Source organism: Ambystoma mexicanum, chromosome 11, assembly GCF_040938575.1.
Source record: "Ambystoma mexicanum isolate Mex_15411 chromosome 11, UKY_AmexF1_1, whole genome shotgun sequence".
Lineage (NCBI taxonomy): Eukaryota > Metazoa > Chordata > Amphibia > Caudata > Ambystomatidae > Ambystoma > Ambystoma mexicanum.
This window is the reverse complement of record NC_090934.1, coordinates 1,371,728,233-1,371,752,159: the sequence shown is the minus strand read 5'-3', so window position 1 is coordinate 1,371,752,159 and position 23,927 is coordinate 1,371,728,233. Positions and strand designations below refer to the sequence as shown.

General features: G+C 48.4%; 1 protein-coding gene across 2 annotated transcripts in view; it reads right to left on the bottom strand.

Annotated features, from left to right (window-relative positions):
* The window catches only part of TRPM7 (transient receptor potential cation channel subfamily M member 7), a 2,599,208-nt gene that overhangs the window by 952,055 nt on the left and 1,623,226 nt on the right, over positions 1–23,927 (bottom strand). The gene's annotated exons all lie outside the window — the stretch shown is intronic.

Sequence of the window (23,927 nt, the reverse complement as noted above, 5' to 3'; positions counted from 1 at the left end):
ACTCTTTGTGCGGTCCACGTAGAACTTCAGCGCTCTAGCCACATCCAGCGAGTGCAAAGTCCTCTCGGCCGTCGACGAAGGAGACGGGAAGAAAACAGGTAACACCAAGGGCATGTTAAGATGGAAGTCCGACGGCACCGTGGGCATAAAGGACGGGTGGGTCCTAAGCACCACCCTCGAGGCCTGGAACGTCAAGTACGGTGCTTTGCAGGATAGGGCCTGGATCTCTCCCACTCGTCGTGCGGAGGTAATGGCCACCAAGAACGCAGTCTTCCACGACACAAACTTCATTGGTGCGGAGTGCATCGGCTCGAATGGGGACCCCATGAGCCTGGTCAGCACCACGTTAAGTTCCCACGCGGGGGCCGGGGCCTTCACCGGCGGGAACGACCGGAACAGTCCTTTCATAAACTCTTTTACCAGTCGATGGGACCACAGGGACGTCCGTCCTGTGGTTCTGGTATATCTGGAGATCGCCGCCAGATGAATCTTAATGGAGGCATGGGCTAGCCCAGCCTTTGCCAGCGATAGCAGGTACGGCAGCACTTGAGGGGCCGTAATCCGTAGGGGGTTGATCTTCTGTGCTCGGCACCAGATAGAGAACCTCTTCCACTTATGACCGTAGCATTTGAGAGTCGAGGACGCCCTGGCCTTTGCAAGAACCTCTCTGCAATCGGCCGGTATATCATAGCCTCCAAACTCTAGCGCTGCAGGAGCCAAGCCTGCAGGTTCAGCGACGCCGGGTCGTGGTGGAAGATGGCGCCTCCTTCTCTGGAGAGAAGGTCCGCGTCTGCCGACAGCTTGATGGGAGGGGACGTCGACAAGTCCGGAAGGTCCAGGAACCAGATCTGCCTCGGCCACGCCGGTGCGACGAGGATCATCCTGCACCGGGACCTCTTGAGCTGGCTGATGAGTCGAAGCAGCAACGGCAACGGAGGGAACGCATACAGGTATAGGCCGTCCCAGGGGAATGAGAACGCATCGCCCATGCTTCTCGGCTGGGGAAACCTGCTGGCGAACCTCTTGCACTTCGAGTTCGTCGCTGTTGCGAACAGGTCGATTTGGGGTTTGCCCCATCGTCGGAAGAGTTGATCCACCTGATCCTGGTGCAGTTCCCACTCGTGACACGCGCGCAGCTCCCTGCTGAGCGAGTCGGCAATGGTGTTTCTTTCTCCTGCCAGGTGGAAGGGAACCAGGAACATCCCCTGGGCGACCGCCCAGTACCACAGATCCTGTGCCTCCTTGGATAGGGCTGGGGATCTGGTGCCACACTGCTTCTGTATGTAAAACATTGTCGTGGTGTTGTCCGTGAAGATCTGCACCACCTTGCCCTTAAGCGACGGGAGGAACGATTTGAGAGCCCAGAACACGGCTCGGAGTTCCAGGACGTTGATGTGCAGGAGCCTCTCCTCCGGGAGCCAGAGGGCTCTTGTGTGGAGATCTCCCGTGTGGGTGCCCCAACCTTCCAGGGAGGCGCCGGCGTCTGAAAGTCCTTGCCCGCCGTGTGGTGCGCTCGAACGCCCCACCACTGAATCGCCCGCCGGAACACCTCGTTGAGGGGGACGCTGTCTTCGAAGGTGCCCGTCGCCTGCATCCAACGGGCGTCGAGAAATTCTTGAAGAGGGCGCATCCGTAGTCTGCAGAGGCGCACCAGGTAGATGCAAGAGGACATCATCCCCAGGAGGGACTTGATGGACCTCACCCTGGCAACGTCCGTGGCTAGCAGGCGCTGCACTTTGCCTAGAATGGTCTTCGTCCGTTCTTCCGACGGGGCCGCCAGGCGCCTCACTGTATCGAGCTTCGCTCCCAGAAACAGGGCCACCTGCGACGGCACCAGGTGGGACTTTGGGTAGTTTATGGCGAATCCCAGGTCTGTGAGTAGCTGGACGGTCCTCGCAGTGTTTTGGACGGCGAGTTCCCTCGTCCTTGAGCGGATGAGCCAGTCGTCCAGGTAGGGGTAGACGTGAATCCCCTGCAGGCGCAGCCGCGCCGCCACTGGTGCTAGGCACTTGGTAAAGACCCTGGGGGCCGACTTCAATCCGAACGGCAGTGCTCTGAATTGGTAGTGGCGTCCCTGGACGACGAACCTGAGGAACTTTCGGTGACTTTTGAGGATGGGAACGTGAAAGTATGCATCCTCCAGGTCCAACGAAGATAGAAAGTCGCCTTCCTCCAGCTGTCCCAGTACGTGCTGGAGGGTGACCATCCTGAACTTTTGTGATCTGATGTATTTGTTCAAACGACGAAGGTCCAGGATGGGGCGCCAGCCGCCCGTCTTCTTCCTGACGAGGAAGTACCTTGAGTATACCTCGGAGCCCCGGAGCCTCTTCGGGACAAGCTTGATGGCGCCTTTCCTGAGCATCGCCTGTACTTCCAACAGCAGTTGCGGGACGTGATTTTCCTTCCTGGCCACAGGTGGAACGTGAGGGCACTTCTTCAGGAATTCGATAGAGTGTCCTCTTGCCAGGGTATCCAGCACCCAACGGTCGGTGGAGATGGACTTCCACACGCCGACGAAGTTCGTCAGCCGGCCTCCCACCGGGGTGCTTCGGTGGGGGCCCGAGACCACGGCCGGTTCAGTCCTGCTTGGAGGTGGTGGCATTGCCGCCCTGGCCACCTTGCCGACGGCGGCGAGGTGCTCCCTGCTTGCCATGACCCCTGCAGGCCTCCTGAGACGAGGAGCGTGCCGCCTGGCGGTAGGACGACGAGCCACCGCTGGATCCCTTGGAGGCACCCTGTCTGCCTCCGGAGCTCCGAAAGGGCCGTCGTTGCTGAAGGGCTCCGTGTCCGTTTTTATGGCTTGGAGGGATTCGTCCACCGCCTTCCCGAACAAGTTGCTGCAGTCGAACGGCATGTCCAACACCCTGGTCTGGACGTCCTGACGGAAGTCGGTCGCCCGGAGCCAACCCCGTCGTCGTAGGCAAACACCGTTGCCCAGCTGGCGGAACCCGGTATCGGCAATATCGGTTGCCACCGTTATGGCGTGGTCCGACGCCACCTCGCCCTCTTGCAGTATTTCCAGGGCCTCGGACCTCTTGTCGTCCGGCAGGAAGTCCAATATGGGGGCCAGCTTAAACCAGAGCTCCCTGTCGTAACGGGCCACGATCGCCAGGGCGTTGGCCGCTTTGATCGTCGTCGCCGCCGACGAAATGACGCGCCGCCCCATGGCATCCAACTTCTTTCCTTCGACGTCCGGCGGGGAATTCGATGTCGAGGCTCCTGACCCCGCCGCTTTCTTCTTCGCCGCCGCCGAGACGACCGAGTCTGGCGTTGGCTGGGCCCTGAGGCACAGGGGAGCGGTTTCGGTGACCCGGTACTTCTTCTCATACCGGTCCCGTTTGGCTGGTGCCATGGAGGGGTTCTTGAGAACCGACAGGCCCTCCTCCCAGATGTCATTGATTAGGGGCACCGCGATGACCGTCTTCCTCTTGGCCTCCCGGCGCTGATAGAGGAAACCTTCCTTTTTCTGCTCCTCCGGGCAGAGCTGGAACAATTCGGACGTCCTGGCGATCATGGCGTGGAATGAGCCAATCTCGTCGGGCGGCGAGGCCCGTGCAACGGGAGACCCGTTCCGTCGTCGTCGCCCTCAGAACCCGTCGTCAAGCCCAACGCACCGTCATCTCCAGACTCGTGGGAGGACGAGGAGGGAACTGTAGGCCTTACGGGGGCGAGCGGAGGAGAGGGTTGGGTCCTCCGTCGTTTGTTCTGAGGACTTCCCGACGGGCCAGGTTGCGGGTCCTCCGGCCTGGGCTGTGGGAATCTCGTCCTTATCTCAGAGCATAAGGACTGGATGGCAGACAAAATGGCCGCCGAGCCATCCTGAGGCCTAGGATCCGGCTGTGCCGGAAGGGAAGGCCGCTCTTCCTCACCATCGTCGTCTTCCTCGGTTATCTCCCGAGGATCTTCCTGACGGGATCGAACCTTCTCGAATTGGACTTCGAGGTTCCTCACGGCCTCGGTCAGTTCCTCCTCCGAGGCTGACTCCGAGCTCGAGGAGGGCACCGTGCCCCCCCTCGCTTCTTCCATCTTGGCGGCCACGACGATGGGCTGAAAAGAGGATTCCTCCTTGGCGGCAGGGAAACTCTAGTCCCGGAGGCAGTCTCCGCTGGCGGTGTCTCTGCCGGCTTGGCCAGAGTCGCCGCGATAGCCTCGATAGAGGCCTTCGCCTGCTGGGTAGGGGCCTTCACCACCTTAGGTGCGTCCCGGGCCTTCTCTTTCGGGGGAGGGGCGACGCCTCGCTCCCCCTCTTCCGAGATCGCACGGGGCTTCTCCCGAAGCTTACCCGGGGTCTCGGACTTTCTCTATCCCGAACCGGAGCGTTGGCTCGTGGTTGACGGTGCCAGGGAAGAGACCTTTCGGCGCTCCCGGAGCCAGCGGACTCGCAGCGCTTGGCCTGGTGTTGGGCCCCATCGCCGGGGCGCCCGCACAGGACTTAGAAGCCCGCTCGGACCCTTTCTTCTTCTTCATTCTGCAGCCCGCATCCAGGGCAGCTGCGAAACAGCTTGGGTCCGGGCGACAAACTCGCATCCTGGGCCATCTCGAAGTAGGCCGCGAATCTTCTGGAATCCTCCAAGAAGTTGATTCAACGAAATCTTCACCCTTGAAGGGCGTAGGAAAATCCCACAACGGGTAGCCGTTAACGGGAGTAGAAACGGTGGAGCTTGAGGCTTGATTAACCGAAAAAATGTGAAAATTCACCTGAAAAAGCGTGAAACACGCAGTAAAAGCTCGAGAGCTAAGCACGAGGACTCCCAACACTTGAACGTGCAGTAAAAATCTGAAGATGGCTGCCAGAGGCGGGGCTTAGGTAGAGGGCAGTCATTGGATGTGGTCAGTATGACGCAGAGATCAGTGATTGGTTACTACTACGAAAGACAGATCAGAAACAAAACTGATACTGATTTTTTCTTTACCGAGGATTCCCAGCCTGACGACGGGGAATATTCATGAGCATGTGAATCCATGCCAGACCCCATGCTGGAGAATAGTTTCTAACACCGATATATTGTTATTTGAGTAGATTGATAAGTTCATAAGTTGCTCTGTGGTAATGGTCTTGTTTACAATATCAGAATCATTTAACAATATATTGCCATTTGGAGAAGGAAAAATAGTGCTAGATGTCTTACCTTTAGATGGCGCCACACCTAGAGTGAGAGGGCAGGCACCAATACTGAGGACTCCATGGCTCGTTTCATTGTTACTCGAAAGAGTAGGCGCAGATTGAGGCTCTGCGATGGAGATATTGGCTACACATTTTTTAGTTTTAGATTTAATTTTTTTTTTCTTTTTTGGTTTAGATTGATTTTTAGATTTTTTTTCTTTTACTAATTTGAGTTAGCGATGAGTTTTGGTCTAGAACAAGTTCAGACGTTCTCTTTCTATTCCTCTTTTGTTTTGTTTGCTTATTCTGAGATGGTCGATAGACGAGATCATCTAGGGGCAAATCTGTTTTAGGTTGATCTGAAGAATTGGGGTCAACTATTGTAGGCGAAGTGTTATTATCAATAGGCAATACAGTTGCCCCAACAGCATTTATATTAGAGCCTGCGTCCTCAAGTAAAGTTTCTGTCTCACATGGTGACCTGCATTAGAGATATACATAGCAATCATTGGGGATACAGAGCAGATAACAGAAGGCTCCAAAACTGTTTTTAGCATAGACGGTAAATACAAAACAAGCCCATCATGTTTTTCTGTGAGAGTTAAGATCAAAGCTTCTTGGGTTGATTCTCTGGAGTCCAATAACTCAAATAATTTGGTTAATGTAAAAATAGTTGTGTTAATAGCAATAAGAGCAGTTTCTAGAGCTGGGTTAGTTATCGAAGGAAAACCAAAAGAAGGGTGTAGAATTGGTTTTGCAAAGGATGGAGCTGCAGAAACTGCTGAGTCAGGAGAAGAAATGATGTCATTGGAACAGTCTGTAGGAAAAAGTTCAGGCAAATTTGATCATCTGGATTCCCTATGCTCGAATACGGTAACATTTTTATCGCATTTAGTGATAGATGGAGCAACAGATGTAACCACAGCTTGAGTTCATTGGGCCACAGGTAAAGACAAGTTGGACGCCACTTTTTTAGCCCGTGCTTCGAGTTTAGTTGCAGAAAAAAAAGTTTCAGCAACGTTTAGTGGCCTATTTAGAACTTGTGAATAAAGATAAAGGGAGGACGGAGGAGTTACAACAAAGTGTGACTCCCTAGAAGGGCCCGGCTGAAAGCTTGGCGTGTAAAAGCTCCAGTCTCTGGGCGAGAGGGTCTGCTCCGTAACGCAATCTTGCATTGTTTTATCGGAAAGCAAGTGATTTTTATAAGGATCAGATGAAGTATGAATCGACTTTAAACTAGTCGTCGTAGGTGAAGTTAAGGTATTAGAAGGACATTTGCTCAGTCCCCTGGTATAATGATTATTTGCTAGGGTTGAAATGGGAGGTCCATTTGGGAGAGGAGAAAGTTGAAAGCCTGGGCGAATGTGTATTGTAATTCGTTGGGCGTAGCAGGGAGGTGGAAAAGGCATGCCTGAGGTAAACTGTATTATAGTTTTACAAGCAACGGTAGGCGATAAGCCAGTACTTAATTAGGTGCTTCCTTAGCAAAACAAAAGGTTGCCAAGAGGTCCTGGTATATTGGCTTTAACCTCAGCTGCCGAGTGCAAATAATCGTTTGCTGGTTGGGAATGTTCATATACAAAATAGCTAATAGAAAGAGCTTGATACAGCTCAGCGTTTAAATGTGCTATTTCATGCAATTGTTAGCCTAACATCGGCCATTGTATGTAGATATAAACTCTTAGTTACAATTGTTCATGTCATAAAGTAACAAGAATGAATGGTGGGGGAGGGCTAACGCAGCTCAGCATTTGCATGTGCGTTTGCACTCAGCGCTGTTGTAAAGACTGGAGGGGGGTGTCTATACTCCTGCTCTCTATATGGCAGAGGAGAGGCACAGAGGACCCCAGCCAAGATTCTCTATTGTTGGTAGCAATGGACGAGCAATCAAGGCCTAGCTTCCCAGGAGGTGATGCAGGCTGGTTCCTAAGTACAGTGTAGTCCCCAAGCACCCACAAAGAAATGTCCGCACACTGTATTAGTTAAAACACAGTGTTTATATAATTAAGGTTCAAAGATATATACACAATCACAATACCTCACTTTGTGCTCAGTTAATCTACAATGGCAAATATATACAGTTCTAAATGGTACCACAATTATTTTCAGATTTCATTAAAGTGTATCAACGGTACTCTGGTCAAATGTCACACAAATCAATTAACAAAGGTAACCAACAATAGACATTGGAGGAAAGCATTTGGGTAGAATAATTGGCAGAATACTGACACCTACCGCTAGACACAGTTATGTGCGGAGATCCCCCCCCCACCTGGGCAACCTGTAAAATAAAGATAGATTACAAGCCCAGTCCATATATTGTTCAATGAGTCCTATTCCTTTCTTAAAATGTTTCTACCCCCCAATGTACCTGGAATAGCAGAGTTCGATGACGAGTTGTCGACGGATCCTTCTTGAGCGGTACCCTTTAAAGCAGAAGCCACGGAGCGTCGAGATCCCTCGAAGAAAATTAACTCAGCCTTGAGGCGGCAGCTTTGGTCCCGGCAGCGCTTGTCGACAACTAGTCGAAGACGTCCTGCAAGGAAGTGGCATGCGGGGCACCTCGATGTCGATAGTTCAGGACCGCAAATAGTTTGTGAAGAACTTTGGGGCAGCAATGGCGTTGAGTCATCCGGTGTCTCTACGGTTTTTGGGTGGCGGAAAACCCACCGGCGGATGCTCTTTGGCGTGTCGACGGCCTGGCTTTCTCAGGGGGGATAAGGCGGTCAGCGATGCGGACAAGCGCATCCGGGAATCAATATGTCTTAATCAATGGAGCGTTGCGGCTCCGGGCATCGATGGCACAGTGTCAAGCGGTCCCCACTTCTAGACAATACGGCTCTTGACGGGCCTCCAGCGGTTGTAGCAAGCCTGCGAACCCTGGTCGACGATGGTGGACGAATGTCCGGTGCTTATCTTCATTCTCCTCGGCGGTCCCAGTCTCCGGTCGGCAGCCAGTCGAAGGTCTGACTTCCAGGGAGCTTCGGCAAAGATTAGCGATTCTCGATGGTCCCTTCGAGCATGGGAAGAAGGTGCCTAACCAGATCCTATCTTGGATCAGTCTCGACGCCACGTGAATTGCGGTGAAGGTAACAGTAGTCAAGTCAACCTTCTTCTTCGTGCTCGGCTTTGAGATTCAGCTTCAATTTCAATGTCAGTTTCTACTTCAGCTTCTGAACTATTTCTAGCACTGAGAGGCCCCTAGATATACTAGTTGATCTCCCATTCATTCTGCCGGGTCACACCCAGGCAACCAATCACTCAGAAGGGCATTCAGGAATGTGTATTGGGACAAGTACCCAGCCATTCAACACTACCCACTGCATTCATACCAGTTTCGGGCAGGGCTGTATCAGTCATTGTGTTTCATACTAGAAACCAGACATCCACAACAAGAAGTGCATATTGTTCACACACTCTATTCACCCAGGTCCCACCCACAGGGTGTACCCACAACATATAGTCACTGGGAAGGCTCCAGCCAGTCTGGCCTGGACTTCACTGCAATACCATATATGGAACTTCCACCCAACAGCCAGTCAGGGGGAAGGGACAGAGTCAGGGCTTCCCAGGTCTTTCGGAAAACAAGGTAACAGGCAACAGAAATCAAGAGACCACAGGGGCCATCTTGTTTCCTATCAGGAATCAACTGATTTCAATGGCAGGGCCTGGGTATCCCAAAATGGAGGATACTCGGAGCACCTGTCAAATTCAGCATGGAGCTGCCACCAGCCCATACCCTGCTCTGTGGGCCACACAAAGGTGCCCAAAAACATACACTAGGGGCACAGGGTTGTACCACCACCCATCAGTGCCATAAGGGTATCCCATGGGTCTGTACACCAAACAGAAAACAGGAAGGGCTGCACTGCCAGTAGTCCCACATGGACTCCTGAGCAGAAAACATTATAGAACACAAATGAAAAAGGACTACAGGACAAGTACCTCCAATGCATTTCCAGAATCACAGCTGTTGTTCAAGGTACCAATATAGTTTGAATGAAAATTAAAAAGGGCCCCAGCGCGACACAGCGGTCAGCTGACAGTACTTGACTAGTACTTGCTCGCAGTGCGCCCGCGCTGGTGCGCGTGCTGCGTGTCAACGTTTTTGGGAAACGCCACCATGGTGTATTGGAGGATAATGCTGTGGTGTGTGTGCCAAGCCCCTAAGCCATTGTGTGTGTTAGGCAGAAACCTGTGCAGTTCCCTCTGGGACCACTGCAAAAGATTTAGGACAACAGGTGTTTGGCATTAAACCCACTTGGTAGCAGTCTGTACCACACAGATTCACTTGGTAGCTGTGGCTGAGCAGTCAGACTGCTCTCAAGAAGAGTTGGGCAGTATACAGAGTATTCCCAATAGGTCAAGAGCACACAATAGAACAAGTAAACACTGACCAGGGCTTGGTGTAAAAGAGATATAATTATTTATTTATAAACCACATCTAGAAAAACACACAGCACTAATAGTAAGCAATTCAAAAACACAGTGACTAAAAGATATACACTCCCTTAAAAGAATATCAGACAAGTCTTAAGTAAAGCCCCACTTATTTTCAGACAGCGGTGAGCGCTTAACGTAGATGGCACTCTAATAGTTCGTTTTTAAAAGGGAGAGAAAAGCAGAGAACAAGTTGAAACAGATCCCAACACTTTTACAAAAACGTAACAAGAGAGGAAGGCAAAGTAAAACCGTGAAGTTAGAGTTCAAGAGGCTGGATCCACTTTTCAGAGCCGGCCGGCTCACCACTTGGGCCAATCACACAAGAGTGCGACTTGAGTTACCAAGGTAACTCAGTCCAGGGTGCCTAAACCCCCTCCCACACTCCCTGTGGTACCCAGACAGAGTGGCACCATTTTTGATGGATTCTGTGGAGAAGCCCGCCAAAAAGTGGAACAAATGGCTCGACTTGGGTTGGAGTCACAGAAGAGAGAACGGACGCCATTTTAGAATCGAGTCCTGGCAAAAAATACCAACCGGCGAATTAATATTAATGAAATAAATCGGCGGCATGTTCGAGGCTATGAGAATTAAATAATTAAAGTTGGTAGCCTCGAACAATAGGAAAATCCCACAGGAAAATATTTGCGGTTGAATATAAAAAGTAGTTTCCACTGACACCAGCCAAAACTCGATCAGGGGGGACGGAGACGTGCCCCCTCGACTAACAGACCCCGGGGCAATCGAATTGCCCCGACCAGTACGTCCACAATATGATGGTTTGTGCTGGTTTCTGTTAATAATTTGGGACTAGTAAAGCCAATGGTGACTTTACATGCCCTGGGAGACAGTAGTCAGTCCCAGGGTATGGAGTTTATGGTGGGGTGTCACTATGACACCTCTGTGTTACTGCACGGAGGGTGCTGTGTAACACACATAGTAAAAACACATGAGACCCTATGGAGTAAAGGACCGCATAGCCCATAAAACACATTAACATTCAAAGGAACACCATTAATCATGTCCTAGAGCGGGAGAAAAAGAGTCTCACTCTTGGCAGGAGGAAAAAAACAAACTCCAGAAATCCAGCAAAGCTGCTGGGGGACTCACTAGGTTAGGAAATTCAGCCTAAAGAGAGAATTATCCCTAACAGTGTGCATGGCTGGGGCTCTTGTACGCAACAGTGCGGCTCCGCTCCGGCGTCCCATTTCCCATTTGGTCGCTCGCTGCACGGTCAAAAAATTTGATTGCACTGCAGTGTGCAATGACGTGATGTGCGTCATATGTATTCAATGATACCGGCATGTTGTATCCGAGGATAATGCAGCAGTGAAAGGGGCTGGAAAACATACTTTACGGCATCTGTGGTGGCAAGAAGGGATGTAAAGGGTGGGGGAGTGAGAAGTGCTTCCTCTGATATGATATATGGCATTTATACCGCGCCTATACACAAGTGTTTCAACGCGCGACGAGGCAAGGGAGGGGAACAAAGGGAGGACAGACAATGATCCAACTAGGCCAGCTGTCATTCAGATCGCGCAAGTGCGTGAGAAGGGGGCAGGGACAGTGCAGTACATGGGAAAAGATGATAAAAATAAGTAAGTAAACAGCCAGCATGCGGCAAGTGCATGGGTAAGTGCGGGCATCTGGAGTCAAGTGCTGGTAGGGGGGCTGTAGGGATACAGAAACAAACCCCAAGTGCAGGGGTTGACAGGTGGGCAGTGCAGGTGTGTGACACTGGCGGGGGAAGGAACAGGGCCGGATATCAGAGGGTGACCAGGTAGCCAGTGCAGTTCCGGTTACATCGAGGAGGTCAGCAGAGAAGAGGAGGAGAAAAAGCAGAAGCAAAGAGAAAGGTTTTGAGGTGCTTTCGGAACCGGAGATGGTTCTCCTCAAGTTTAAGGGAGGCAGGGAGGCGCCAGCCGAAGAAAGAGATCTACCACCAACTGATTGCTTGGAGAAGCGACTGACCCTGAGGGAGTTGGAGGTGGAAGAGTGAAGAGCTCGAGAAGGAAGATATTTAGGAAGAGAGAGTTGAAGGTATTGAGGCCCCATAAGGTCTTGTGAATGATGCAGAGGGTTTTGAACTTAATCCTCGCAGCCAATGGGGAGCCAGTGCAGAGATTTCAGTCCTCGAGAGATACGATCCCTGGGCTTGAAGCCAAGGACAAGTCTCGAAGTCCTGTTCTGGATAAGTTGCAGAGGGCGGAGAGTAGAAGCAGGCAGATTGTTACAATAGTCCAGCCTAGAGAGAACCAGAGCTCAGGAGACAGCGAGCTTCTGGGGGAAGGAGAGGAAAGGAAGAATACCTCTGAGGAGGTGGAGCTGGTAGTGAGGGGAGAAGGAGAGTGTGGACATATCTCATTAGAAGAAGAAGATGGTGTGCCAGCGGTATCTGTGCATACTACGCTAATTTGCGGTTACCTCAACAGGCAACAACCTTGTGTGGTGATTGCAGGCAGCCTTCGTAATGGCATGACAGCTCCAGCTGCAATTCTTTCTGTGAAGAGTGGTTGCAGGCTGAATTCAGAAGGGGAGTGCATTCCACATGACATGAACATTTAAATGTAGCGTGTACTATGGTGTATTCTGTGTGGTAAGTCTGTAGCCCTTTGAGGCATGGCTGAATCCCTTGCACGATAAAGTCCACTGGTTGAAAAGGTATGTGCACTGGTTGCAAGTAGGTCTCACATTCTTGCTTTGTGTGGGTGGTTTGGCAGCATTGCACACATTGTTGGTTGTATAGGTGTGGTGAGTGTTAGAACATGCTACAATTGTCGTGTATGGGTGGAGATGCTGCAGTGAGCAGTCCTGCAGTGTGTCCACTGGGTGCAGTGTTGGAATAGTGTACGTATAGAAAAGGGTACAGTTAAACTGTTTCTTATATGTGCTTGGGTAGTCTGCATTGCAGAGATTAGTAAGTGTTGTAGTGCACTATGCAGTATTGGTTCTATGCACATACTACAGTGTTGGGAGCAGCACCAATGCTGTGAAGAATTTGTTGTTTGGTTGGCATTAATACAATGCTTTGTGAATGGAAGTGGGTAGCAGTGTCAAACATTGTGGTATGTTTTTGCATTATAGTAAGTGGAACATGTGTGCTTGCATCCCTGCTTTATGGTGCGGCGGTTGGGTAGAAGTGCTGGTCCCTATGTTGCCTTTGTGAATTCTGGCACATGGTTACATGTTTGCCTGCATGGCTCTGTTATATTGTGGTGGGTGTGGGCAAGACGTAGACTGTTGGGTGCATGGCCGAAGGCCGTAGGCCATGCACCCAACAGTCTAGCCTTAGGTCTTCACCACAGCCACAACATAATGCAGAAATGCAGTTGTAACTCTGCATGTCTTCAAAAGGTGGGGACCTTAACACAATGATTATGGAGGAAATTGTAGACTTGGTAGAACTGCAGAAGTGAGATGCTAGGAGAACATTAGCATATGGTGTAGGTCATTGCACGTGTTGCACATTAGGGAGTCACATGTGATCATTTGCGTTTTCTAGGGTTTGCCCTTTATAAGAACCTTCAAATGTTGCGTTGGATGCATGGCTGGAGCCCTTGCACCGACAAGTATGTCCACTGGTTGCAAGTAAGTTTGACATTGTTGCTTTGTGTGTGGTTTGGCTGCATTGCATACATTGTTGGTTCCATTGGTGTGGTGATTGTTAGAAAATATTACAGTTGTGGGTACATGGCTGGAGATGCTGCGGTGAGCAGTGCTGCAGCGTGACCAGTGTGTGCAGTGTTGGAATACTATCCGTATGGAAGAGGGTACGGTTGAAGTGGATGCAATATGTGCTTGGGTAGTTTGCATTGAGCAGATTAGTAAGTGTTGTACTGCACTCTGCACTAATGCTTGTATGCAGATACTTCTTACAGTTGTCACTGCATGGGTGGAGATACTGCAGTGAGCAGTGCTGCAGCATCTCCACTCGGTGCAGTGTTGGAATAGTGTCCATATAGAAGAGAGTACGGTTGAACTGGTTCTTATACATGCTTGGGTAGTATGCATTGTGCAGATTAGTAAGTGTTGTCGTGCACTATGCAGTATTGGTTCTATGCACTTACTAAAGTGTTGAATATGTTTGCATGGATCGCTGTATTATGGGGCGGTGTTGGGTAGAATTGCCGGTACCTATGTTGCATTTGTGAATTCTGGAACCTGGCTACATGTTCGCCTGCATAGCTCTGTTATGTGGTGGTGGGTGTGGGCAAGGACAAGACTGTTCGGTGCATGGAAAAAGGCTGTAGGATGTAGGCCATGCACCCAACAGCCTAGCCCTTCTCAACAGCCACCACAACACAATGCAGGCATGCAGTTGTAACTCTGCATGTATTTGAAGTTGGTGACTTTTACACAATGGTTGTGTAGAACATTATAGCCTTGGTAGAACAGCAGAAGTGAGCTGCTATGTGTAGATTATTGAACCTGTTGCACAATAGGGAGACACATGTAGCCATTTGCGTCTGCTATGGCTAGGCTCGTATAAGACCCTTGCTCTAGGAAGTGCTTTAAGATATTGCAGCATGAAAGGAAGTGCTCAGCAGCACACATGTAAAATATGGCTAATGTACACAGGCACCTACAAAACGTTCAGCACACCCAAAGCAACGTTATGCAGCCATGCATGCAAATATGTGGCCAGGGTGAAAGCTGGCAGCCTCAATTGCAGATGGGGAGTGCATTCCAGATGACATGAGCATTTAAACAAAGGGTGTACTATGATGTGTTCTCTGTGGTGAGGGCCTAGCGCCTTGGCTGCATGGCTGGAGTGGAAAGGGAAAGAGGACTGTCCCTGCTTTACTTGGCTGCGGCCCACCCTGTAGCTGGGAAAGTGCGCGTGCCACATCCTGCCCTTTTAAGCATGGTGGGCATGGAAATGGAACGGTGGAAATTAGCCAATCCGGTGTCGAGGGTGTGCCTCTCAGGAAGGGCCGGTACTATTTTCCCCCACCAGTCTGTACAGTGAAAGTGGCAGGCACCGATGGAAAGACGCAGAGTCCTAATAGTGGGTGATAGCCTTGAGCAAGATCTGTGCAGGTATGCTGTGCAAAGAGCCATGGCTGCTAATTTTGAGTTGGAAGGCTTTCTGGGGCACAGTCTAAGAGGGCAGTTTCGGCGGTATGGTTGAACTTTGCAGATGTGTGGCCTTTGTCGGTACTGATGATGTTGTCGTACTGCATTATAGAGCTCAACATTTGGGGTCCAGGTCTTGTGGACGTTTTCTCCGTCGCCTAAAGAAGTTGGTGGAAGTGATACAGATTTTTCCCCCTGCCAAGGTGGATTTCTCAAGCATACCACCAAGAGGCGCATGGGACCATGCTGGTGTAATTTGTCCCCAGCCAGAGGTCGGAAGGTGTTTCATTAACAGAAGCATGTGTCAAATGATGTACACTGCTGGGATGCTCTCCACCGGCTATGACATCATTAATGAGCGAACTTTGCACTGGTTCCATGTAAATGGCATTCTTTTGACCAACATTGGCAATGCTGTTTTGTTTTACACTGTGCAAAAAGTTTTGAAGACATTCCTGTAACAATGTAAGGAGGCAAATAAAAGAGAAACTCAGATAAAGAACAAAAACAAAAAAGGTTCTTTATAAGCACGTAAAAAAAACCCAATAAAGACCCAATCCAATAACCTGTTTCACACTTTAACCCCCCCCTCCGCTCACCCCCTTCCTAGCAAGATAACGCTGCGGATTCCGCAGTAGTTTCTGGATAAAAGCGCCACATCGGGGCCTTTTCAGGATAGTAGCCATGGAAATGGGACTGTGGAGCCAAAGGGATTGCTCAATAAGGTTTGTGGTTGTGGTTTGTACGGAAAAACTGTGGCAGAAGGTCTATTTGTACAGAGAAATGCAGAAGACTATGGTGGAAGTGTGCAAGCTAAGGGGCAGGCATCCTGTTTGTATGCACGCACTGTATGTACTTGTTTGAAGTTGCTAACATACACTTAGAGTTGCTTTTCTGCGATAAATGTTCATACATTTGCAGTAAGTGGGGCGCTGATGTGTGAAGAGAACAAGGTAAGTGGCAGGCATCCTGTTATGAATGCAATGTGTGTATAATATCATATGATTTGATATTGTATGATATGCCATTTATACTGCGCATATACACAGGTTTTTGAGGGCGCGCCGAGGCAAGGGAGGGGGAACAGAGGGGAGACAGAGACAACAAACCTACTAGGCCATGTATCACTCAGATCGCCCAAGTGCATGGGAAGAAGAAACAATGACAATAAATAAAAAAACAGCCCGATGCTGACAAGTGCAAGGATAAGTGCAGACATCAGGTGGTGGTGGAATTGTTAGGGATATAGACAACAGTCCCCAAGTGCGGGGTTTGTAAGAAAGGCAGTGCAGGGGTGCGCAGGTTGCCTGGGCCCGAGATCAGATGGTGGCCAAGTAACCAGTGCAGAATCATTTTCAGCCAGGAAGTCAGCAAGTTATAGGAGGAGAAAAAGCAGACGCAAAGAGAAAGGTTTTGAGGTGCTTCCGGAACCGGTGATGATTCGCCTCAGGTTTCAGGGAGGCAGTTGCAGAGGGAGCCCCCAGCCGAAGCAAGAGATCTACCACCAACTGGTTGCATGCTGAATCGAGTGACCCTGAGGGAGTTGGAGGTGAATGAGGGAAGAGCTAAAGCACAGAGATATTTGGGAAGCGAGAGTTGCAGGTATTGAGGCCACAGGCCCCCGGAGGCTTTGTGCATAATGCAGAGGGTTTTGACCTTATTCTTCACAGCTACTGGGAGCCAATGCAGGCATTTCAGTCCCGGAGAGATACGATCCCTGGGCTTGAGGTCAAGTACAAGGTGCGCAGTCTTCTTCTGGGTGAGTTGCAGAGGGCAGAGAATAGAAAGCAGGCATATTTACAACGAGGGTGTTGCAATAGTCTAGCCTAGAGAGATCCACAGCTGTGGAGACAGTGAGCTTTTTGGACGTTGCTTTAGGTTGATAACATACATTCAGTGCTGGTTTTGCTGCAATTTTTACGATTTATAAAGGAGATGCGTTAATGGGGTAACAAATTTGTAGTATTGTCAGAAGGAAAGAAGATACTTCCTGTTTCAATATTTCAATGGGTGATATGGGTAAATGGAAACATTGCAAGCATATACAATTGAAGTGCCACTTGATGGTAGTGGATGAAGAAAAAAACAGTAACTTTTTAAGAATGTAATGGACGCTCACTGGCAGATACTGTGCGCACAATCACTTATAACGGAGTGGTAAACATACTGCAGAAAAAGTTTTCATACCTCCACTTGGTGGTTATGGGTGCTCATGTGGATGAATGTTGATGCACAGTTCTTGCATTCTTTTACTGAACGTTCTACTGGACGTGCTTTCCAATGACACGACACTTGGAGGCTTAATGTACGATGGTGCAAATGAAGTGTTGTACAGAAGTGACAGTGTTAGATGCTAACATTGTGGATGCCATTGGTGGATGCGTGTGTGACTATTTAACAGTACCCAATGAGATAGAGATGGACAAAAAATAGTGGAAAGGGAAGGACTGCTCCTGCTTTACTGGGGTGCGGTACTTGGGGAAGCGCACGTGCCACATTCTGCGCTTCTCACCATGCTGGCCAATTGAAATGGGACTGTAGGGATTGTCCAATCAGGTGCTCAGTGTGCGCATCACAGGAAAAGGAGGCAACATTTTTTTTTCATTACTCTGTGTAGTGAGCGTGGCAGGCAGAGATGGAGAGACGCACTGTTCTGATAGTCGGTGATGGGTTTGTGGAAGATCTGTTCCAGTATGCTGTTGAAAAAGGCTTTTATGGCAATTTCGATTTGGAGAGAGTGGAGGCTTTGTGGTGCTGTGGCGATGTGTGCAGTTTTGGCTTTGTGCTTTCAGAATGTCGACGAATGGTTACTGTACATGTTGTAGTTGTGCACTATGGAGCATTGCATTTGGGTTCCATGGCTTGTACCCGTGTGTACCGTCAACTGAAGAAGTTGATGAAAGCAGTGAAGCGCATTTTTTTCCACTGGCAAGGTGCTTTTCTCATGTATAACTCCAAGAATAGTATGGGACTATTTTAATGATTGTTGTCGCCAGCCAAAGGTCGAAAGGGGTCTTATCAACAGAAGCATGTGTGACTTCTTAAGTGCTGCTGGGATGTTCTCCTGTGATAATGACATTGGTTCTCGATACATACACCTTTTCAATGCAAATGGCATTTCTTTGTCGACCAGTGGCAATGCTATTTTGTTTTCCAATCTACAGGCTGCACTGAAGACTCTATTGTAAGAATGTGAGCTTATTTACAAAACACAAAAATACTTCTAAAACCAGAAAACAGGTGTTTCTATGAAAGCACCTTAAAAAAAAGGCTCTTTTCAGAGTCTCTACTACCAACGAAGTCCCCTACCCTGGTTGAAATTTATTCCCCCACTCCCGCGCACACAGAGCACGAAACGTCCACGGCCATTGCGATAGTTGCAGGGTTGCACGTGTCACATACAGAACTTTTGCAGATGGCCGCCATAGATATGGGTCCGTGGAGGCTATGAGATTGCTCAATAAGGTTTCTGGGTGTGGTTTATACGCACAGACTGTGGTACACAGTGTATTTGTCAACAGAAATGAAAATGATGCGGTTATGGCTGTGTGTTTCACGAGCCACAGCTTACGGTTTTTGGGGGAGTTCTGAATACAATGATTGAAAGTGAATGGAAAACACTGTGCAGTGGATTCTCATTTTGGATTCTATCATGTGGATTTGTACTGCTATGGAGTACCTACAATAAAGTGACTGATTTTGGTTTGTCTTTGTGAGAGTTTGGTGATGCGCAATCATGCCGACATTATTGTTCTTCATTGTGGAGGGAATATTTTACAACATGTTACACGCGTTTCAGTGCCATTTGCGATGAAGGAGGCACTTGCCCAGGTCATGCGTCTGTTTCCGATCTCCTGCATAATTTTTTATTGCAGTACGCAGACACAGATGTGGCTGCGTTATTTTTCATTTGGTACGGAAATGGAGAAAGCGTGGTAAATTGTGACAAAGTCTATTTGTGCCTTTTTATGACATGTGTCAATGTCGTACTTCAAAATTGGGAATATGACGTTTCACAACATGAAGAGTTTTCCCCACAAATAGCGTTCATCTTGCTATTCCTGCCATTCCGATTTCTACACGCCCTATCCAAAATGCCTTGCTGCCCTGCTTGGCCGTACAGGTAGAATTTTTGTAGTAGTTGTTGCGCCCTTAAACTCTTCAAAACGCACTGCACATGTAAAAAAAACCTCTTTTAAAGCGCGCCCTTTCTACCCCATTCCACTACAGTGTTTTCTACAGTGCCACGCCTCCCTTTATTTAGCACACATTCTGTGGGCCGTATACGGTGCACGGCGCCCTGCATCAGTTCATTGGCAATTCCATTGTTCAACTCTGAAAGGAGCTTTCTTTATTTATCTGTTTTCCTTTTCCAGTTGATTTCTATTTATTTTGGTCTTGTAACACACGGCACGGAGGGAACGGAAGGCAAGGGCCGGTACGGAAGGGTCAGCACCTACAGAGATAACATAGGGGACGTGCAAAGAGAGAGGAATGTTGGGTGGCCCTTACTTAAATAGACAGCAGTCATTGTCTTGCTCCTGGACCGCCCCTTCCCAAGCACTTCCAAGTAGCTTCCCTCTGTAGAGTAGAGCGTCGCAGTACATGCACAATACAATGCCCTTCGCCAGGTAAGGGTCTGTAGTGCAGCATATGGTCTGCAAGAATGTTTTAAAGATCTGCTGCTCTACAGGAGTGTCCCTGTTGTTGGCTGCAGCTGATGTGGAGAATGCTGTACATGAAATTACCCTAATACATTGTTGGACGGGCAGTACCCTGCCCACTGGTTGTGCTTCGATTTCAGTTCTCATCACATGGAGTACAGACACTTCATGGTACGTCATTAGCCATAGGACCAGCATTCACGGAGATGAATAAATTCTGAAATACAAGAATGCTTACAACAACAACAAACGCAGCTTCATTACGTCGAGCAGGAAAATAATCATTCAGCGAGACCCTTGCGGCTACAGTACTTTTCAAACCACCACTGATATTCTTTGCGCTCCGAAGAATCTGCTGCTTCCTTACTTCTCTTTACATGCACTTGTATGTGAGTGACCAAGCCGCACCAGCTTTGCCATTTTGCAAACCCAATACAAACTGTCACACCTGCAGTTAAATGTTTTCTCCAACTCTACGACCCGCAGACGAACTCTTGACGCTTTCTGTCACAGTACTCAGTGGAGAGAAGGTGTGTCTGTTTCATGGGTCATGGAAAGGCAAGCAGCACATCAACCAAATTAATGCGACATTTAACAGGCCAACCGTACACTGGAGGTTGCTGTTCCTTCTTTTCTAGTGGGCCTCATACAGCCAGGCGTACTGCGGCCATAAATTGGTAGGTTTGCACAGGAACCCACATAGTCGGCAGGACTACTTAAATGCAGTAGCCTACCACATGAATCCGTAGGGATGGCGATAGGGGTGGTTGTTAGGCAGAATCCTGTGCAGTTCCCTTGGGGACCACTGCAAAAAGATTAAGACTACAGGAGTAAGCGGTAAACCCAATTGGTAGCAGTCAGCACCACCCAGATTTACCTGGTAGCTGTGGCTGAGAAGTCAGAATTTTCTCAAGAAGAGTAAGGCAGTATATAGAGTATACACAATAGGGCTAAAAACACAGTGGAACAAGCAAACACTGACCAGAGCTTTGTTTCAAAAGTATATAATTATTTAACACACACTTTAAAACACACTAGCACTCTAAGTCAAATGTAAGTTCAAACACAGTCAGATAAAGTATAAACACCTCCCTTGGTAACTATTAGACAAGTCAGAGTTAAAACACCACTATTTGTTAAAACAGATGTGAGCGCATAACCTAGATGGCACTCCAATAGCTAGGTTAAAGGGAGAGAAAAGGGCAGAGCATAAAAATAAAACAGTTCCCAAAACTTTCATAAGTTCAAAGCAAGTCAGTGAAGGCAGTATACACTGCAGAGCCAAAGTTCATAGGCCAGGCCCACTTTAAATGGAGCAAAGCGAAATTTGCCCAGGATCACACGGTTTAAAATGCACTAGAAGTCTTTGCAGAGTGTTCAAAAGAGGTTGGGGAGGTTCAAGAAATAAAGTTAGAAGGTCTGGAGCCAACCCAGTTGGAAAGCCAAGGGTTTAAGTGTCACCTTTAGCAATTCGAAGAAAGGGAGGCCAGGTGGAACACAGTACCTTAAAGAGAGAGGAAGCTCCAGCAGCGGCAGTTGTTCCTGGCAGTGGATGCAAGTCGTGGATTCATCCAGGGGAAGAGAAGATCTCGTCGAGGAGGAACCTTGTAGTCGTTGCACTGCCCAGGGAAGAGACCAGCCGCGGAGTTCGTCGGTAAAAGGTGCGTTCCTTTTATTCACGGTCAAAGTGGTGAAGCTTGGCTATCCGGTCGCCGGGGTGCTTGGCACGGGCAAGTCGGCCAAGAGACGTCTTTAGAAGGTCAAAATGGGCGAACTGGTTGATCCCACCAGCTCAGAGGGAGAAGACTCTTCCAGCAGAAGATCTCCTCTTGTTGTCGGGAAAGTGGTGAGGTCGTTGCAGCAGGGCTCCACCGGTGGTGCCGTCGTTGCAGATGGCTCAGCTTCTTCCCTCTTCGGATTCTTAGGTCCTGTGGCGACTTCTGAAGTTCCAGTCCCAAAAGCCCTGCTTTTATGCAGAAAAACCCCCATTCAACAGCCTAGCTGTCACTCAAACATGCTAAGTGGTGAGCCGGGCGGCTCACCACTGGGCCATTCAGAATAGAGTGCGACTTGAGTTGCTAAGGCAACGCAGTCCAGGGTGCCAATTCCCCTCCCCACACATCCTGTGGAACCCCGAAAGAGTAGCACCATTTGGAGGGCTTCTGTGGAGAAGCCTGCCAAAAAGTGGAACAAAGGGCTCGACCTTGGTCAGAGTTACAGAGACGGACACAAACGCCATTTTAGAAAAGAGTTCTGGCAAAAAGACCCAACCGTGAATTTAATATTAAATAAATAAACCGGCGGTATCTTTAACATTGCACCAAAAAGTGGTGCGTTTAAAATCAATGGGAAAATCCCATAGAGAATATTCTGGTGGAATATTTTGCGTGGTAACCACTGCCACCAGCCAGAAACTCGACAAGGGGGGACAGGACAGTGCCCCCTTGAAAACAGACCCAGGGGCAATATAATTAACCCCTTCCACAATATGATGGTTTGCACTGGTTCTGTTCACAATTTAGGACTAGTAAAGTCAATGGTGACTTTACATGCCCTGGGAGACAGTAGTCAGTTCCAGGGTATGGAGTCTATGTTTGGGGGTCACTATGACACCCCTGTGTTACTGCACTGAGGGTGCTGTGTAACACATACACAAAAATCAGATGCTACCCTATGGAGTAAAAGACCCCATAGCCCAAAATCACACAATTAGTCAGAGACATATCTCAAATCATGCCTAAGAGTGGGAGTAAAAGAGTCTCACTCTTAGCAGGAGAAAAAAAAACAACCCCAAAAATCCAGCAAAGCTGCTGAGGGACTCACTAGGTTTGGGAAATTAGCCTTATAAGAGAATTCTCCCTAACAGTGGTGTTAACAGCACGCAAAGGATGCCCTATGCATGTGCATAGCTGTGGAACGGACAACGTGCACTCCCACAACTAATTAAAAGTGCATTAGAAGATGCAGCCTTGCAGCCAGTACTGGAGTCCTACGGATACCTGCATTGTGATTGCACATATTTCGGCCAGGTGCAGTCTCCCTAGGAAACCTCCATATTGCTTACCTGCAGTTATCTCGGATAGTGATTTGCGGCACAGACTCACTATGCAATGGTAACAGAAAAAGAAAAACCACTCACACACTCACCAACACTTCACATGTACACTTAATTTCTAAGATACACTGACACTATTAGGAAAGGTAAGGGGTAGCACAAAAGGATACAAACACAGGGGAATTTGGGCTTTCAACAAGTTCGTCATGAGAGCAGCCAAAGAATCAGTGACAAAACGTTAACGGGACATTATGGTTCAGTTGCGGTACCAAAAACCTATCACCTTTACAGAAAACACTAGGCTAAAGCAGTGTTTCGGTTACAGAGCCCTAATAAAAAACCTATGAAATTCACTAACAAAAAACATTGTTAAAGGGACGTTATGGTTAAGTTGCACTACTAAAAACCTATCACCTTTTCTGAAAACCCTATGCTAAAGCAACGTTCCGGTTACAGGGCCCTACTAAAAACCCATGAAATTCACTAACAAAAAACATTGTTAAAAGGGATGCTATGGTTAAGTTGCGCTACTAAAAACCTATCCCCTTTACTGAAAAAACTATGCTAAAGGAAGGTTCTGGTTACAGTGCCCTACAAAGAACTTATCAAATTCACTGAAAAATCGTTGGTAAAGGGACATTATGCTTCAGTTGCCCTAAGAACAACCTAACAAATTCAGTGCAAAAAACTTGTTACAGGGATGTTACACCAAACAACAACCTATCCATACTATGGTTACAAGTAAAACCGAAAAAAACAGAAATTCACCAGATATGGTAAGCTAAGCAACCATAACTCGCGCACCACTAACACCCATGAGATCAAAGATGACATCACAAATGACATTGATGACATCACTGATGACATCACATGTCGGGCTCCCTCTTTTTTTGTTCACTGACATATGATGGGCGGGTGGTCGTCTTCACTGACAGTCAGGAACTAAACATTCAAAAGGTACAATGTTTGTAGACCTTACCCTTCTCGTATGTTCTTACACTACTTTCCTAAGGATTCAGTCACAGCATATGATACATATACATAAGGGAAGAAGCAGGGCTGCAATACAGCAATCATTTGTGTGCATGAAGATAACAAGTTAGGTTATAAACACTTTCTGCTAATACTGCTGCTTTTTTGCCTACTTTACTTTCCCTGTATATGGGCTTATTTGTGTGCGTTGTGGACTCTATGTTTTTTGTGTACTAGTACAAATATGTAGCAAGTGAGGCATTATTAGCTACCTATTACATGTTTCACAGTACACAAAACTCGGACACTAAAGCATTCATCATATTACAATCCAACATGGCAAAAATATGAATATTGCACCTCTGTGGTGGATGCTGCAGACAAGGCCTACGCTTCTTCATGAGTTGGTTCCTACACTGGAAAGAACTCTGTACTGCAATGGTGTTTATAGCAATGCATTATGTAGTGAATTATGTATCTCATGATAGTTCTCCCAATGACCTCTGATAGTTTTCTGCCAAAATTATATTAACAATCCCTTGTGTAGGCTTTTCATGAAAGGTAAATGCGCATGTGATGTCATCAGTGATGTCATCAATGACATTTGTGATGTCAT